Raw genomic sequence first — 19,215 nt, forward strand, 5'->3', positions numbered from 1 at the left:
ATGAGACATATTTCATTAATCATTGTTTGCCTTGGATTATTTTCTGAAATACAGATTTATTTAGATATATAATAAAAACTTAATTACATTTTAATTTTTCAATTAAATGTTTAAAATTTTAAAGTTAAATTCAGTTTAAAAAAATCGCTATGTTCCTGCCTTCAAGTAGCTTACAGGATAACCCTGTACCTTCTTTTCCCGGCACTTACTGAATCTGTGAGTAGTAATTTTTGGTTTCATCTATGTTTCCCTCACTGAGACTCTAAGTATCCTCAGGGCAGAACCATCTTGATCTTGCTCATTTAGAAAAATTTTTGAGCACCTTGCATAGTGTCTGGCTCACAGTAGATATTTAATATTTGCCAAATGATAGAATGAAAGAGCTCAGATGAGGTGGAGGGGTTAAACCAATGAGGAACAGCTCATTAGAGGAGGCCCTGGTGTTCCTGGCATGCAGGACCAAGGCCACTGACCCTAGCCATCAGGGAGGTGGGCAGGAAAAGTTCTGAAGGCGGATGGTGTCTGACCAAACCTTTGCCAGGAGAGGAAGAGTGTGCCAGTGTCCAAAGAGAAGAATGGGAATATTGGGTATGTCACTCTTTGACCCTGGCTGGCAGAGAGATGCTCTGTGGTGAGTGGGGCAAGGCAGGGGGCGCAGTGAGCAACACTGGGGTGTGACAGGACCTGTGTACCAAGGAGCATGGAGCTGGGGCTCACTGAGAGATGGTGGGGAGGCCTGAGGGCACAGTGGCCATAGGAATGTCAGAGCGAGGACAGGGGGAGACCAGAGTCATACCAGACAGCCTTTTTAACTTCTGAGTCTCTCCATCACCTCCTTGCCTCTCAGCAGTGCTGCTCAGCTGTCCCCACCACCTCTTTTCTCCTCATTCACTCCTTCACCTGCGGCAGAGGGCTCTCCATCCCCCCATTCCAGACCCTGTGGCCCCTCTCTCCACACATCCCTCCCCTCACTCGGCTGTCACCAGTTTCACCAGTGACCTCCTTATCCAGTTGTAGTCATCAGTCTTTGTTTTGTGGGATTCTTGACCATTCTCTTCCCCTTAAAGTTATCTTTTGAATTAGTAGTTGATTCATGGTTCAAACTCAGAAAGCATAACAAGGAATGAGCAGTGTCTTTCCCATCTTTGTCTTTCATTTCTCCACAGGCCGCCACTGCTCTTAGTTTCTTACCTATCCTTCCAGACATTCTTTATGCATTTATTAGCAAACAAATTTATTTGTATTTAGTGATGAGTAAGAATATAGGTTCTTATTTTTCCCTCTTCCTAATATAAACAGTAGAATGTTCTACACACTGTTCGACTCTGTGTTTTTTTTTTCATTTAACATGCATAAATTTGGGGTTTCTCATGGGCATCTGATGCTTACCTTGCTCCAACTACTTATTACTTCCCAAACTGGCTTTTCCTCTCACATTCTCTGATCCACTTGGTGGTGGTAGTGGCAGGGAGGGGTTATGGCCATTTATCTAGTTGCTGAAGCCATAAACCTGAGAGTCATCTCTGACTACTCCCCAACATCATACAGAATTTCTACAGGGCCATCATTTCCTTTTCTTCATTCCTACCACCACTGCCTGAATTGAAGAACTTTGTCCTTCAGGAATCCTTTGCCAAAAGATTCCTATAGCATCCTATATACACCCATTTCACTGAACTGATTATGACTGATTTGTCTGTTCTCTCACTGGGCTGTGGGCCCTTGAGGGTGGAGATGTATTTAATTTGTGCTTTACCCATAGGAACATAGCCGATGCTAAATGAGCAAATGAACGAACAGGACATGCCCCCAAAAAAGTTCACTTGGTGAATCATTTATTGACTGTTTACATTTATTGGAGCACTGAGGGAGACTCATTGATGCTTCTTAAAGGATTTTTGATTTGGATGCAGAGACCCAGGTTCTAAGCAGAAGAATAGGTTTTCATTTTTTAGATCTAGTAATTTGTGAGATACAGATTCAACAGTTATATATGATTTGGTGGATTTGGTGGATCATATATATCAGTCAGAGCTTGGAATAGTATGGAGAAGTAAGTTCGGAGAGTTAAAAACACACAGAGTGGGTGAAATTAGGGTGTGATGAGATCACTTAAAGGTACTCTGTAGTGAGAAGATGGCTATAGAGAGAATCCCGGATTATATGACCATCAGTTGGAGTGTGAGAGAGGGAAAAAGAGCAAGTGGCAAATGAAGGATAAAAGAGAGGGATGTTGTCCTGGAATCCCAAGGAGAAAAGAGTTTCAAGCAGATGGTGTAAGGGCCGGCAGTGTCAGTTGCTCCCAAAATGTTCAGCAAGATGAAGACAGAGGTAACCACTGGACTGAACAACTCTGAGCTCTTCGGTGATCAGAGCAATGCCAATTTTAGTGTAGTGATGGGTCAAGAGGTGACTCTTGCAGGGTGAGCAAAGGAAGGCTGAGGATTTGGAAGATAATTCCAAGAGACTTGCTTGTAAGGAGAAGAGGCACATAGCTACAGGGCTATGTAGAGTCAATGCAGGGTTTTATTTTAAAACTTTCTTTTAAATTATAGGGTATATATTCATTACTGAATATTAGGACAGTAGAGGAGGGTATTAAAAGCCAAAAGATCATGTGTAATTTTACCACTCTAAACAGTGCTGCTAGTTTTAACCATTCCCTTCCAGTCTTTTCCATGCATTTTAACCAAGTTGAGAAGGGACCATGTAAATGATGACAGATTCTGCTTTGCACATACAGAGGACTGGCTTTAGCATCTGTCTCTGCATTAATTACCGGGGTGGATTTGGCAGATTTAATTGGCTAGACCCTTCTCCTCCCTCCCTGCTCCCTGGGTATTTCTCCATATGGAGTTATTTGACAGAGATAAAACTTCGCATTCATTCATTCATTCATTCAACAAATTCTTGTTAGCTGTCCGCCTTCTGCACTGCATTAGTTGCTGAGGGATGGGGCAGTAAAGCAGACACTTATCTCCTGATGCTCGAATAGTGTCGCTGGCAGAGGGAGCTCCACTTCATCCTATGGTATACACGTATTTGCACTCACTGGCTCCATCTTACAGACAAGCTGTCAATTTCATTTGTGTAACTTTCTCACTTGATATTTTCCCCAACATTAGAAACTCTTTAGAAATCTTCCTCTTGCTGTTAAATATTTAGTTTCTCTTTTCATATTTCTCCTCATAATGACACTGCCAGAAATATCTTTGAAATTAAGCTTGGTCCATATTTTGTACTATTTTTCTAGAACTGGTTTCTAGAAGAGGAATTTATTTGGTCAAAGGACCTGAACTTTTTAAGGCACTTAGATGCCTATTGTCAGATTACTTTCCAGAGAAGTTCTACTAATTTAAAATTTTGGACAAAGGTTCGTTTGTTTATATGTTAAGTTGACTCAACTAGTATAAAGAGAAAGGTTAAAGATAAGGAAGATGGACCATCGTCCCTGAGAAGTGGTATTGATGAGATCTGGAGAAGGTGCTAGAAGGCAGTTTTATAAAAGAAAGCTCTCTTGTTGAGACAAGAGTTAAGGAGGGTGCTGCTACAGAGAGTGTTCCTATATGTGTTGAGAAATGGGGATCTGAGGGAGTTCCTAGCTGATGGGCTCCATTTTCCTTGTATGCTAGGAGGCGAGAGCATCTGTGCAGGAAGGACAAGGATAGAGGGAATCAGTCTGCTAGCCGGGGAGAATGAAGATGGTTTGGAAGGGTTATGTAGGAAATGGGACACCATCTAAAAGGTGCAGTTGCTCAGATAATGGCACATTCTGTTTATAATTGTAAGTGAAAACTTGATCATTGATGCTAGGACTCTGTTTACAGGGTATAGTGAAATTGAGCATTGGTGATTATTTGATTAATTTGATGAATGTTCCAAATTAGGAATACCAGGTCAGGGTATGTTTCCGACCTAAATTATACAACGCAGTTGTCTGCAATGATCAAATTAACCAGTTGATTGCCAAATCTCTATTTCTCTCTGTCCCCTGTGGACATAGCCTAAAGGACTAATAAGTGAACTGGACTCTGCCCCAATCTATTTTGGGATAATTGATGTCTTTGTACTTGTATCCCAGCAGCTTGGTATTAAACACTGAAGCTTTGTGGAGAATATGTCAGTAGGCGATTTACTACCTCAAAAAGCAGTCTTTCTCTGACAAAGCTTATCAATCAGAACTTTTCCAAACTCCCTAAGGAAAATTATATTTATTGCTATGGAAAATTATTTGATTCCATGCATTTTGCTTCATAAAATGAATTTGTTTCAGATTCTGAATGCTTATTTTTGACTATTATTTCTGTCTTCATGAATCACTTCAAAGCAATTTCAGTTTTACATTTAAGTGGTTTTTATTCTTAAAAATATTTATGTTCACTGAAATTTGGATTCGTTTTTTTCACTAAATGAAAAGTATCAGTGATTTTAACCTCTTAAAGGATAAGGAAAATCAGTTATGGTGAAGAAACATTTCATTCCTTACTGTTCAAATATTTCTTTCCTAAATTGGTGGTTGATGTAACATAGGCTATGAAATGCATGGAGCCAGTTACTAAGGTAACTCAGCCTCTGAAGCCCATTTTGTGAAATAGCAATGTAATTAGAATATTTTAGGAATTGACTTCAATGTTTGAGTTTCCTTTGTATGTTTTTTCTTTTTTTTTTTCTTAAGATTTTATTTATTTATTTGAGAGTGAGAGAGAGAGAACAGGACCAGGAGGAGGGGCTGAGGGAGAAGGACAAGCAGACTCCCTGCTGAGCCAGCGAGGGTGGGGGGTGGGGGGTGGAAGTAGGGGGTGCTGACACAGGGCCAATGTGGAGCTTGGGTCTCCATCCCAGGACCCTGTGATCATGACCTGAGCCGAAGTCAGATGCTTAACTGACTGAGCTCCCCAGGTGCCCCCCTTTGTATGTTCTTAAGCAGTGCTGTGACGTGTCTTTTACTTACATGTGAAAGCCAGAGTAATAAGTAGTTACTCCAACTGTGACTCTTCCCTTCAGACACTCAGCCCATCTCACCTTCTCCTAGGTATTCATCACCCCACAGGGCTGTGACGGTGTGGCATGATGGTGAGAGAGGGCCTGGTTGAAGATTTCCCTCCTCTCAAAGAACTTACAACCTGTTGAGGTTTGCTAGCAGCCCAAACAATAATTCTGTTTCAGTGTGAATATTGTGCTGATTAAAATGTGGCCATTTATGCTGAGAACAGCTTTTGGCATTAGAGATTTGTCATGTGCTCTCACCAATTGTAAAATGGATAAATAAGCAAAAACTCAAAATGGCAGAATTATATCCTTTTGAGTCTGGATTCTACTCTGTTTCTGGTCCAGGTTGCAGGATTGACAAGAATGATAAGTTGGGCTTGGCCTACTTATTTCTACAGCAGCCCAAAGGGAATGCAGGCAACTCAGAATATCTGGGGGCACTGAGGCTCCCTCAGCTTTGGCCTCTAACCCAGAGGGGAGACTCTCCAGGCCCAAGGAGCCCACAACCTAGTTTTTGGTTTGCTTGTTTCTGTTTTTTGAGGAACTAGAAATCTAAACTTTTTATAGGAAATCCATGATTTCTAAATATTGGTGTCTTATACATACCTATTGGCCTGTGGCACTGGGCCTAATTCAGCCTGAAGGCATTGGCCTGTGACCTCTGACCAAATGGTTTCCAAGCTCTAATTTTCTAGGTAAAAAGCCAGACTTTTATCACTCTCCTGAGAGTTTAGTCCTTATATCATATGAGGTAGAACATGCTCCTTTTTGTTACTTAATCTGCTCAGCCTTCTTTTTAAGTTTTGAAGAAATAAGAACAGACTTGTGTAAAAAAAAGAAGGAATGAAAGACTAAAATTGAATAAACTACACTGTTTTATTTCCATTTTTTCAGGTTAGATTATGCTGTCAGAAAGCATTAACTACATAGTCTATGGCATTTTTTTTTCAATGAACACTTATTGTGATTTTTTTTAACTTGCTAATTTGCCTATTGTTTTAGTTAAAAAGAAAGGAAATAAAACTTACTTTGGGGGGCAGCCCGGGTGGCTCAGCGGTTTAGTGCCGCCTTTGGCCCAGGGCGTGATCCTGGAGAGCCGGGATCGAGTCCCACATCAGGCTCCCTGCATGGAGCCTGCTTCTCCCTCTGCCTGTGTCTCTGCCTCTCTCTCTCTCTGCGTGTCTCTCATGAATAAATAAATAAAATCTTAAAAAAAAGTATAAAATTTACTTTGGGTAGTATCTATCTAAGGTGTAGTTAACTAAATAATGGTGAAATTTTACAAAGTGGGGTCTTCATTTTTTCCTGGGTATAATACTTGCTATAGGAGGAAAAGGCTCCTTGACTTAGGCATTCAGTAAAATGATTTTTTTTTCAGTAAAATGATTTTAATAGTAGGAGCAAATCATACTGGAATGGACTCCAATGTGATCCTCCTGAACCAATTCAGATCCCTAACCGATCCTGTCAAGGACATAGCAAGATTTGTATTTGTTTCAGGTGGTAAATACCTTAGAATGTTTGTTTCTCTCTTCATATTTGTGAAGTAGTATAAAACAATTGTGGTGTAGGTAATAAACCCCCATTTATATTAGGATGATATAAGATTAGATGTGCTGGTGAATGAAATATGCTTTACTGACTGACTTATTTATAAAATAAGCATTGATTAAAAACCTATTATATTGAGATGAAAAGATAAATCAAAATAGCTTATAGTTGTGCAACTTATAGCACATATGTGATGATTAAAACTGTATTTTCTCTTCTCTTCTCTCTTGCTGATTGCAAACTATATATTTTAGTTGCATTATCTGGGAGTAAGAAAGATAGGAAAATCACTTTGTGGGAATCTCTTCTTTCCTTTCTAAGCCTGCTTAAGTCTGTAAATAGTTTCCCACTGTTAGTTGGAGACTCATTTATAAGCCTGCAAAGGTGTCCTGAGAAGTCTTCATGAAAAGTGAAGTGTTACTACAAGGTGTCAAATAAGTTCAATCTGGATGCAGAGATGTACATAACATTAATAGCAGTGAAAAGAAAATGAGTGAACGAATTCTTATAAGTAAGGTTAAAAAATCAAAATGTTCTGTTGATTGAATTTATTTATTTATTTATTTATTTATTTATTTATTTGGTTGATTGAATTTCGAGTATTTGCCTGGAGTGTTATGTGCTTTTTGATTTTCCAGTTAGCATTTCAGTGGTGAATACAGAAGACAAAACCAGTATAGAACAAGTAACATGGAAAGAGAAGAAGAGACAGTACTAGATACAGAACAGACAACAGGAGGAGAAAACTCAGACTTTGGCAAAGCCACATTACCCAATGGTAAGTCTTGCCCATGCTACTTATAATAGTGAATTCTTATATGATGCTTAGTAGGTGCCAGGCAGCTCTAAAACTTTATGTATATATCATGGATGAGTGCATAAAAAATAGATACACAGATAAACAAGATAATTTAAGTTGATTCTACAAGGTTTTTTCCCCCCATTTTTTCCAATGATGACCATTTTATTAGCATCAGTTAAAGACCCCATTCAGGTGTCATTGAGAAGAGAAACCTCAGTTCTCAGGAACCAATGGACATTTGGTCACCAAGCCAGTGTTTAGATGGAGTTAGCCAGTAAGCATCCTTTAGGCAGGAGCTCCAACAAATTCCACTTGGTTCAAATCCATTGGCCATTAAAACTGTTCAGAAATGATTAATCTTTGCTATACCACAAAACACATTGTCATGCAATGTAGAGGGTTTGCCAATATGCATAATATTCATCACAGTGCTGTACTATAAAAGACAGTCCTATAAGTTTTTTAGATATTAGCTACTAGGGAAATGCTTCCATTATTGGTTATACAAGATGTATGTGTATGTCTCTGTGTATGTATGTGTATGTGTTAACATGTATGCTCATGCGTATGCCTATGTGTACATGTTTACATGTCATTCATGACTTTGCCCAAGAGATAGAGATGAGAAAACTGCTGTATGGTCTTAAAATTCAATCCAAATTTGCTCTTGGCTTGTAGACAGAGCACTGACAAGAAAGCTGGAATGTCTCACGGCTAAGGTACTGAAAACAGGAAGAGGAAGGCAAGCCTACATGTGGGGATCAAAAGGTTCTAGGTGGGGTGGAAGGAGAAATGTAGAGACCAAAAGCCAAGCAAGGTGTGACATTTTAGGTGTAATAATGAATGACGGGGTGAGTAGCAGGGGTTGGCAAAAGGTTTGAAAGGTGGACAAAGACAGAAATAGAAGCGATTGACTGGCATGACCTTCCAATGTATCAGATTCGCTTTGTGTTCATGACTCTGTCATACTATTCTTGGTCCTGTCAGGACTTGACTAGTAGATACTGCCCAGGTGATCCTGAGAACTCTCACTTGCATATTTTGAAACCAAACATTATGAGGCAGATAATTTTATAAGTAGATATTCACTACCCATTGAATTGGATCTTTGGACCATATTTTGATGTGTAGTCCCCTTTTCCCTCTTTTCCTCTCTGTGCTTACACAAAATTACAGGGTTAGGGACTGCTTTTTTTTTTTTTTTTTCAAGAGCTTTAAATAAATTCTTCCAGATGCTAAAGTCTAGATGTTTCAAATAAAAAATATAAGTATACAGGAAAATTTATACATTAGTTCATTGGTTCAGTAAATATGTTCTTAGACTTCGTGCTAAGCACAAGGGACATGGCTATGAAGAAGTTAAAGGAGCCTGTCCTCCTAGAGTTTACAATTTGGTGGGGGAGGGTTAACTTTCTATTCCTCTTCTTTCACAGGTCCTACCATGCACACTATTTAAATCAACCTTGCATGTCTCTGAATCACTCATCCAGTATGGAAAGTTCAGAAATTCATTTGGGAGTAACAATATTAAAATTTGAATTTGTTTCTGGATCCAGTCAATCATAAAATTCCCAAATGTATTGTCTCTTTTTTGACAATGGGATAGACTTTCAGTACCAGATGTCAGTGTTAATAAAACCCATAGGCAGTGACTCAAGACAGTGTCCTTCATATTTATGGGGGAACATAAATTTTATTTTATTCCTCCATCTTTAACACATTCCACTGAATGAGAGGATACTTTAATAGCTAAAACATAAAATTATTATGTTTTAACCTTACTTAACCTCACCTGTTTAACCTGTTTAACCATACTTAACCTCACTTATAAAAAGTTTGGGTTGCATTTCTTTTTTTTATGATTTATTATTTATTTGAGAGAGAGAAAGAAGAAGAGAGAGGGTGCAAGAAGGGATAGGGGCAGAGGTAAGGGAGAGAGAATCCTTAAACAGATTCCCTGGTGAGCCTGGAGACTGATGTGGGGCTTGATCCCAGGACCCTGAGATCACGACCTGAGCCAAAATCAATAGTTGGATGCTTAACTGACGGAGGCACCCAGGTGCCCCTCAAACAACTACGTTTCTCAAAAATGAAAGTGAAGTATAGAAAACTTAGCTTTGAGGCAGGGTAAGAAAGAAATTGAATGCAGTTTTTGAAGTCAAAGATTTTCTTGTTTCTGTCTCCTGACCATGGTGCTCAATCCTAGTCCTTATTTTAAAAACTCTTGACTAGTTATTAAAACATGTCTTTTAAAAGACATGACTAGTTTTGTGGAATTAGTAAAAGACCATTTCCATCTCCACTCAGTTAAAAATATATATGTAATTATTAATAATGATTTATAATTCTAAAGTAGATTTTTCTGTTATTACCCAAGGTGCTTTCAAGAGACAAGTAACATTCTAAAACCTGGGGAGCCCCTTATTAGAAAGGATACATTTTTAAGAGACTAACCTGCCTTAACCCTGGTTGTTCCATGTTTTCTCTTTATGTGCATGCCTGATTTTTAAAGCATGATGTATCTTCAAGAAGGCCTCGCTAAACATAGCTTACATTACGATGATTCTGTCGTCATAATTTGGGCCACATGGCCCTTCTGTATTCATTGAACAAATAGTTAACTAATCATTTGGCTTAAGAATTTCATTTAAAATAGCTCTGAAGATAGAAGGAATAGAAGGAGATGTTACCTGACATTTTTGTCAGATTTCCTCCATTTATGTTAGAAATGTTCTTTCAAGGAATGGCACCAGGAGTGTAGGGAAATATAAATTGAGCATTGGTGGATGGAACATTGCATGGGGGGTTGAGGGACCCGGGCCCTGACTCTGTTCTGCTTCTGCCAAAACCTGGGCAGGCAGCCTTGGGCATCCTTAATGCCTTTTTTTCCTAGTAACTCTTTTTGTTTATCTTGTCAATGTACGTTCGTGAACTGGGGTCCATTTATGGCTTTTAGCATGTTTCCAGGATTCACTTTTGGGGGATGCCCAAATCCCCCATAATTCCCACAAATAGCATGCATAATTTTGTTTAGGACATTATTTTTTTTTCCTGGGTTCATAACTATTCAGTCTCCAAAGGGTCTGAGACCTTCAAAGAACGTCTTCTAGGGGATCATTCAAGTCTTTACAGTGGGAACATTCTATGGCTGTTGGCTGGCTGTCTTTATGTGTGTGCACACTTTCTTCTGGATCATAAAACTGTACTTAGCTTATTTGATGGAAAGATTCTGATCAGGATATTTAGAACATGGCCTAGATATCCTTTTAGAGGGACACCTGGGTGGCTCAGCAGTTGGGCATCTGCCTTCGGCTCAGGTTGTGATCCCGGGATCCCGGATCGAGTCCCGCATCAGGCTCCTTGTGAGGAGCCTGCTTCTCCTTCTCCCTCTGTCTATGTCTCTGCCTCTGTGTGTGTGTGTCTCTTATGAATAAATAAATTAAAAAAGAAAAAGTCCTTTTAGAAGGCAAAAAGCTCTAATGCCAAGGAGACTTGGAAATCACACTTATACACAGTGTATATAGGTATATATATACGTACATACATACACATATATATGTGCACATGTATATGCACAAGTATGTAAAAGTACCACATATATTGCATTAAAGGCAGCCTTGATCAAGTTTTTTTCTTTTTAAAGACTTATTTATCTATTCATGAGAAACACACACAGAGAGAGACAGAGACATAGACAGAGGGAGAAGCAGGCTCCTTGCAGGGAGCTCTATGCGGGACTCAATTCCGTACCGGGGATCATGCCCTGAGTGAGAGGCAGACGCTCAACCGCTGAGCTACCCAGGCATCTCTCTGATCAAGTTTTTAACAGTGGTTACTTAGAATGTCAGTGTCTGACATGGCAAGACTTTAGCAACTTCAACCTCAATATTAAGTGAGGATGTATTTAAAAATCCTTCCCAATATCAATTTGTTTTATTTATTTACTAGTTTTTTTTTTTTGAGGTCCGTTTGTTTTAGATGTGTCTCTTGTAAGTAGTATACAGCTGGATTTTTTTTCCCAACTCAACAACCTCTGTGTTTTAACTGATGAATTTCATTTAATTACATTTATAACTTATTTAATTACATTTATTTAATTACATTAATAACATTTAATTACACTTAAATTTATTTTTATTACTTGTATATCCTATTTACTATGCTTTGGATGCTTTTTTTCTATTTTCTTTTTTCTTGCTTCTTTTAGGTCAATTACATTTTAAAAATTCTTAAAGGGTTAAAAGTTTTAGAATCTCTTTTTAGAGTTTTAGTAGTTACTCTTAAAATTTTAGCACCAATTTATATGCTTTTAATTCACTTTTGGCATTCTACTTTTTCTATATCTAGTCTTTTATTTTAGCAGGTCTGTCGGATTCCTTTAGCATTTCTTCCAGTGATGATTTCTGCCTATTATGATCTCTCTTATCCTTACTTGTCCTTCATTTCTCAATGACAGTTTAGTTGGTTATAGGATTCTAGGTTAGCAGTATTTTTTTCCAACACTTTGAAGGCACTATTCAATGATTTTCTGGTCTCTTTTGCTACCGATGAGAAGTCCATATAGTCCTTCGTAACTAAGATCTCTATTTTCCCTGATTATTTTTGATACTTGAACTCTTTCTTTGATACCCTACAGTTTCACTCTGAACTGTTCTGGGTGTCAAACTGATTATGCATTTATATTTTTACTAGAGTGCTATGCTATATTAGCTGTTTTGACATTTCCCCCCCATCAATAAATATCGATACAGAATATCTTCCCATGCCCATAAATATTCAACTACTTTGTCAATTTAAATTTTTGCATTTCTGTATAGTCAGAGATTAAGGTATTTCATCTCATTTTTTATTTGAATAAAATCATATATACACACATGCAAGAAAAAGGGGTCATAATGTACATGTAAGTACTGGATACTGCTGATGTCCTGAGTAGCTTACTAGTGCACTGAAGCCACTCACACTGTATCAGGGATTATGGACTGTGTGCATCTCTTCCCAACTCTTCACTCAGTGATGTCTCTTTGGTCACTGGGAATATTTACACTCTGAAAATTGAGTAATGCTGTAAATCAGGGATTTTTTTTCCCCTGGCAAGTTAGTTCTTAAACTTTCACTAACACACCACTAGTTAGCTTCTTTCTAGTAGACACTTGTTACCTCTTGCCAGCATCTATGATACCTGTCTGTAAGCTTAGTCTTGTTGAGGTCCAGACACATTCTTGACTTTAGCATGAAGTCTGTTGGCAGTCTCAAGTCTACTAAGTAGTGGGCCACAGAGTCACTCATTCTTTAATCTGTTAGTACATTTATTTAATGAATATTTTTGAAGGCCTATTATGGGCCACGCAGTATGTTGGGGAGGGAAAACACACAGATGGCCAAGAACAGAACATCTCTCATGCCAAAGTCAGTTTTAATCCCCGGTGTATCTTCTTCCTACCACTTGGCATTATCATTAGTTGGGCTGTATTCTTGTAGGTCACTGTGCCTCAGCTTAAAATTTCTGCATTATGACATCCATGTCAACTAGATGGGGAGAAGATGTGGACAGAGGCACGGCATGGGTTGATTGCTTTTGTTTACTGACATGCACTTTTTTTTTTCATTTTTTCATTTTATTTATTTGAGAGAGAGAGTGAGTGAGTGAGTGAGTGAGTGAGTGACAGAGCCCAAACAGGGGTAGAGAGAGAGGGATAAGCAGACTCCCTTACTGAGCAGGGTACCCAATGTGGGGCTCCATCCCAAGACCCTAGGATCATAACCTGAGCCAAAGGCAGACACTTAACTGACTGAGCCATCCAGGTGCCCCATACATGCACTTCTCTTAGCAAATAATGCTTTAGCCTTCCAGAGTAAAGAGCTGCAGAACCCATTGTTTATCCATAAGCTCTTACAACCTCGTCAAGTGTCTCTAAGTAAGTTTAATTAAGTTTTCATCTATAAAATTATACATTTTGAAATAAATTTTGGATGTTTGGGGGTTGATTCCTACTTACTATAATTCCAAGAAGACTACTTAAAAATTTAAATTCTGGAGACATCAAGTAGTTCTTTCAATGTTATATTTTGATGAGTTCGGGATAAATTAATAAAAAGCAGATGAATGAAGTTATTCTAGGGTTCACATGGGTTTAAAAATTAAGATAGATATATTGACAAAATATGTTTTGGCTTTTGCCAAGTTCCCAGATTTTTTAAGGAGTTTTAAACATTTTGTTGAACTGAAAATGAGACTGAAACTACTAATTTAATATTTAACCAGTATAGTGTCCATTAAAATACTATAAAATTTTTAATTGAATTGATTACTCTACCTTTATGTAAATATGATCAAGTTAGTGTCTTAGTTTACTAATTTAAAAATAATGATGGGCTGCCTGGGTGGCTCAGTTTGTTTAGTGTCCAACTGTTGGGTTCAGCTCAGGTCTTAATCTCAGGGTCCTGGGATGGAGCCCCACATGGGGTTCCATGCTCTTTAGGGAGTCTACTCGAGAATTCTCTCTTTTTCCCTCTACCCCTCTCTCTGCTCATGTTCACTCTCTCACTCTCTCTGTCTCTAAATAAATAAATAATTCTTTTAAAAAACCCCACAAAGAATTATATATTTCATAGATTGATTATAGGAGTCTCATAATTAAAGCAATGTGGTAGCAACATGAAAACAATAACACTAAGATCCAAGTTTAGTTATTGAAGCCTTGTAAGCTCTTCAAAATATTAAGCTGTTATGTAAATTAGGAAAACATGCAAATTCCAAGATATATGTTATAATATTTCCCAAACATCCATAAACCTGTGAAGCAAATATATCTTTCATATTTAAAGTGATTTGAGACAAAAACACAAAAAATCTTGTTCAAAAATCTTGAAGAAGTCACTCAAAATATTAGGAGAGATGTCAAAAGAGAGAAATGTGATTGTCCAAGGAGTTCTTCAATGAGCTCAGATTGTAAGGAGCTATGGAAGAATGGCCACTTTAATGAGGATTAGTGGAAAAGGGACAGTCTTGTTTGGAGGGTATAAGAAGGGTTAATTTTAAAATGCATTGAGATACCTGGGTGGTTCAGTCAGTTAAGTGTCTGAGTCTTGATTTTGGCTCAGGTCACACTCTCAAAGTCATGAGATCAAGCCCTGCATTGGGCTCTTCACTGGGCATGGAGCCTGTTAAGGATTCTCTCTCTCCCTCTTCCTCTGCCTCCCCCCAACCAATCATACACTCTCTCTTTCTTTAAGAATAAAATTAAATAAAATAGGGGCACCTGGGTGGTTTAGTTGATGAAGTGTCTGCCTTTGGCTCAAGTTATGATCCTGGGCCCTGGGATCAAGCCCTGCTTAATGGGGAGCCTGCTTCTCCCTCTCCTGCTCTCCCTGTTTGTGCTCTTTCTCCGTCAAATAAATAAATAAAATCTTAAAAAATAAAATAAAATAAAATAAAATAAAATTAAATTAAATTAAAAATATAAAATGTATTAAGCCTCATGAAATACCCAAGACCCCAAACAGAACATTCAGAGCAAGAAAAAAAAGATGTGCAACTTGGGAATGGTGAATATGGTTGACCTTTGAACAACATGGATTTGAACTGTGTAGGTCCACTTCTATACAGATTTTTAAATGTACAGTGCTGTAAAAATATTTTATCTTCCTTACAGTATTCTTAATAACACTTTTTCTCTAGCTTACATTATTGTAAGAATACAGTATATAATACATATAAGATACAAAATATTTGTTAATTGATTCTTTATGCTACTGGTAAGGCTTCTGGTCAACAGTAGCCTAATAGTAGTTATGGACATCAAATGTTACATGTGGACTTTTGACTATGTGGGGCTGGGGGGCAGTGTTGGCACTCCTAAAAACCCCTAGGTTGTTAGAAGTTCAACTGTAATATTGTTAGAAGGTGGAAAGGAGACAGACAAAATCAATGCATTTCTTTATTGAAGAACATAATGTCCAGACGCTAAAATGTAGGGTAAGTACTCTAGACAGGACACATTTGACTAGGATAGAATAAGAAATTTAAATAAGTCCATGTCTTTAAATAGATTCATGCCTCAATTTTTGAGTAACGTATGCAGGATGTTTACTAAGTCTACAGACGTGACCACCAACCCACTGCTGACAAAACTTAAGGAGATGTTGCCCACAACATGAGTGGGTCCAGGAGACAGGAAATGAGCACATTCTATTGCTGTTAACGAGAGGAGAAACTGTTGGACTACGAAATTATAATGCTGATCCTGGGCAATAATTGAAAACAAATGATAAATCTAATGATTTCTAAGTACCTAAAAGAAAAGCAGTTATTAATTGTCAGAACCAAATGCATTGACAAGCTGTTATCTTATTCTCAGCAAGATGATACAGTCTCTCATTAAAAATCTGGATGGCAGAAGACTTGGTTGGATTAACAGCATGCCTCTGCGACCACGGAGAGAGACTCTTTAGAAGAGGAAAGGGTCTTAACCTTGATCTTGTTCTGTTCAGTGTCTATTAATGACTTAAATGAGGGCATATATAATATTCATCACATTTGCAGAGAAGTCCAGATTGTGAGGGAAAGTTCATACAATGACAAGTGTAAAAAGATAACCAATTCCTGGAATAATGGGTTTAAACTAACATGATGAAAATTAACAGAGATTACTATAAAGTTCTGGATTTAGGTTAAAAAAAAATCAAAGCCTCTAGGAGGCTTTGGGAGGCTGGCACAGTAACAGTTTGTGTGAAAGATTGATGGACCATCTCAGTTGCTGTTTTCCTATCTCCTGAGAAGTAAAGTCATCCCACTTCACAATGGTCAGAAAGCATATTTTGATGAGACTGTTCACTTTTTGGAGCAAAGTAGTGAGAATGGTGAAGATTATTGCAGTTAACTAAAATTGGTGGCTGGTCGAACGGTTGGACCTACATCCAATAGGTCAGCTTACCTGTGAAATGTGGAACAGGTAAAGGCTTTTGAATAAGTAATGTTGTTCTACACTGTTGGGTGTCTGTTTTTGGAGAGGTCCCATAACTTCTGATACTTCTCTACACTGTTGGGTGTCTGTTTTTGGAGAGGTCCCATAACTTCTGATAGCCTCAGTTTCCTTGGCTGAAAAGTGAAGATAAAAATACCTACTTTGCAGAGTTGTCACGAGGATTATAGGTGTGTAAGACCAGCTCTTGGAGAGAGAAGCATGTGTGGAGTTCAGAGATTAGGATTCCTCTGTGGCTCACTGGTGCCCAGGAATAGGGTACTTCTAGACAATATTTAGAAGATGAGCACCATCTTTATGAAGACTGTGCTCAGGATCAAATTTTTTAATTTTGATGAAAGTGGCCTGTTTTAGAAGCAAATATTATTTGATACATACATCTTAATGGAAGAGGACATCCAAGCTCTGGGGTTTAAGGCTGCAAATGTTGGAGACTGATTTGAGGTGAGGTGCTAATGCTAATAGAGATTTAACTACTCATGATTCTTTTAAGGAGTTAATGTTTTTATTAGTGCTCTATTACAAAGATCTACAGTTCCTGAGAGATCTGCCTAACCTTATTTTTCCCCATAAAGTCTGCTATTTTTCATGTGCAATTTTGCAGAAGGCAAGGTTTTTTGGTTTTGTTTTGTTTTCAGGTATTGTAGCTGAGCAGAAATGCGGTAGATGGAACACAGGAATGTAAATGAAACCTCATATTTACTTGATACCTTACTCTTAAAATAATTCCACAAACAACACATAGCAAGGAATAAACACATAAAGTACAGTGTGAGAGAGCCTTGGTTTAGAGCTTTGAGTTGCTGGGTTCCAATCTGACTGAGCACTTCACTCATTAGCTGTGAGGCATGGGCTGAACTATATATTCTAAAATTGTAGTACTAATCCCCAGTACCCTCAAGGTGTGACTGAATTTGGAGATTGAGCCTTTAAAGAGGTATTTAAGGTTAAATTAGGTCATTAGGAATGGACCTTAATCCAATATGACTGATTCTCTAGAAGAAGAGATTAGTGTACCTCTAGGTACAGAGGGAAGACCCTATGAAGACACGGGGGTGGGGGTGGGGGATGCCATCTAGAAGACAGAGAGAGGCCTCAGAAGAGACCAAGCCTGAGAACAACTTGATCTCAGAATTCTAGACTCCAGAACTGTGACAAAATAAATTTCTGTAGTTTAAGCCACCCAGCCTATAGGACTTGGTGATGGCAGCCCTAGTAAACTGATATACTGTGTAACCCTGGATATTTAATCTGAGTTTTTATTTCCTGACTTTTAAAGTGGAGATTTTGACATAAAAATTGGTGGTATTTTACTTTATGTTTTTGAAGATTTACTTATTGAAAAAGAGAGAAAGAGAGAGAGAGATAGTGTGAGTGCAGAAGGGAGAGGTAGAGGGAGAGGGAGAGGGAGAGAATCCCAAGCAAATTCTCTGCTGAGTTTGGAGCCTGATGTGGGGCTTCATTCTACAACCCTGAAATTGTGTGTGACCTGAGCTGAAAACGAGAGCTGGACACTTAACCCATGGAGCCATCCAGAGCCCCTTAGGTGGCATTTTGAAATAAACAAGTAAAATAACCTATTTCATATTGGGGGAAAAGATGCCCAAAAAAAATAGATTTGGATTGTGGTGGCTTTTAAATTTGATTTCTCTAAAAGCCTGAGAGAGAAAATATACACATATCCTGACATGATGAGACCAAAAATGATATGTTAAAACTAACTAAATATTTGAATGGTAATTATTTACAAGAAAAATTCCCAGTAGCATTATGCTACCAATCAAAGAGTGCTCCAAGGGAATTTCAATTATAATTTGATCCCCTCTCCCCCAAAAAAGTCAATTTGCATAAATCATCTCTTTAGAGACATACCTATTGCATAAATTAGGACACACCCGCACTTGTTAAATACTTAAGGTTTGATTTAATCAAAGATTTCAGGATGCTGAGAGCAGCTTAGGCCTGCCCTTATGGTAATGCATGCATAGGCTGCAGTTGATAATCAGAGCTGTGTTGGGCATTCCACTTTGCACCTCCTAGGGCACCAATTTTCAAAGACTGTTAGAACCCAATAGAAAAATCTCACCTAAGATTCATCTGTAAGCTAAATTACAGGGGAAGCCATTATCATGCATTTTACATGCACTATTGTTCTGGGTTGTCAGACAAGCACCTCCGGATCAGAGGGAAGAATTTTGCTAGCTTTGATAATCCTGAGAATGGAAATGGTCAACTGAGGTATTTCGTTGTTCTTCTGATCAAGAAATATTCTTTTTTTAAAAAAATGTTTTATTTATTTATTCGAGAGAGAGACAGAGAGAGTGAGAGACAGAGAGAGAGAGAGAGACAGAGACACAGGCAGAGGGAGAAGCAGAACTCGATCCCGGGACCCCAGGATCATGCCCTGGGCCGAAGGCAGGCGCTAAACCGTTGAGCCACCCAGGGATCCCCAAGAAATATTCTTAATTGAACCTAAAGGATATACTGATTCCCCACTAGATGTCTAGCCCTGGATGCCTGACTCCTGGCATGAGGATGGAGGAGTAGATATTTAAAATCTGTTTGGAAGAGACTAAACAAATACTAAACAATTAGAAATAAATGAAATGTTAAGTTATATGGAATTAAGTGAAAAGAGATTTCAGAGAAGGGTGAGGACAGTGTAAATTTGAGGAAGTGGATGGGGCTCAGGAAAAAGGAAGGATTTAGATATGGAAATTTAAAGTAGAGGATACATTGGAGGTTACTCTGGGTGGGTGTTATTTGAGCAGAAGGGTGTGTGTGTGTATGTGTGTGTGTGTGGTATGTGTGTGATCAGGCGCTACTTTGAGGGGGGAGTGTTGAGAGAGAGCATGAGCAAAGGCACGTAAGTGGAAGAGCCTAGATTCT

The 19,215-nt window shown here is 38.4% G+C and overlaps 1 long non-coding RNA gene across 10 annotated transcripts in view; it reads left to right on the top strand.

Annotated features, from left to right (window-relative positions):
- The window catches only part of LOC112662715 (uncharacterized), a 630,650-nt gene that overhangs the window by 14,488 nt on the left and 596,947 nt on the right, over positions 1-19,215 (top strand). For all 10 annotated transcript variants that reach the window (XR_004811877.2, XR_007408072.1, XR_003138759.2 and 7 more), the window contains exon 4: positions 7,179-7,318. This is a non-coding gene — a long non-coding RNA (uncharacterized LOC112662715). The remainder of the gene's footprint in view (positions 1-7,178; positions 7,319-19,215) is intronic.

This window comes from Canis lupus, chromosome 34, assembly GCF_003254725.2.
Source record: "Canis lupus dingo isolate Sandy chromosome 34, ASM325472v2, whole genome shotgun sequence".
NCBI classification, from domain to species: domain Eukaryota; kingdom Metazoa; phylum Chordata; class Mammalia; order Carnivora; family Canidae; genus Canis; species Canis lupus.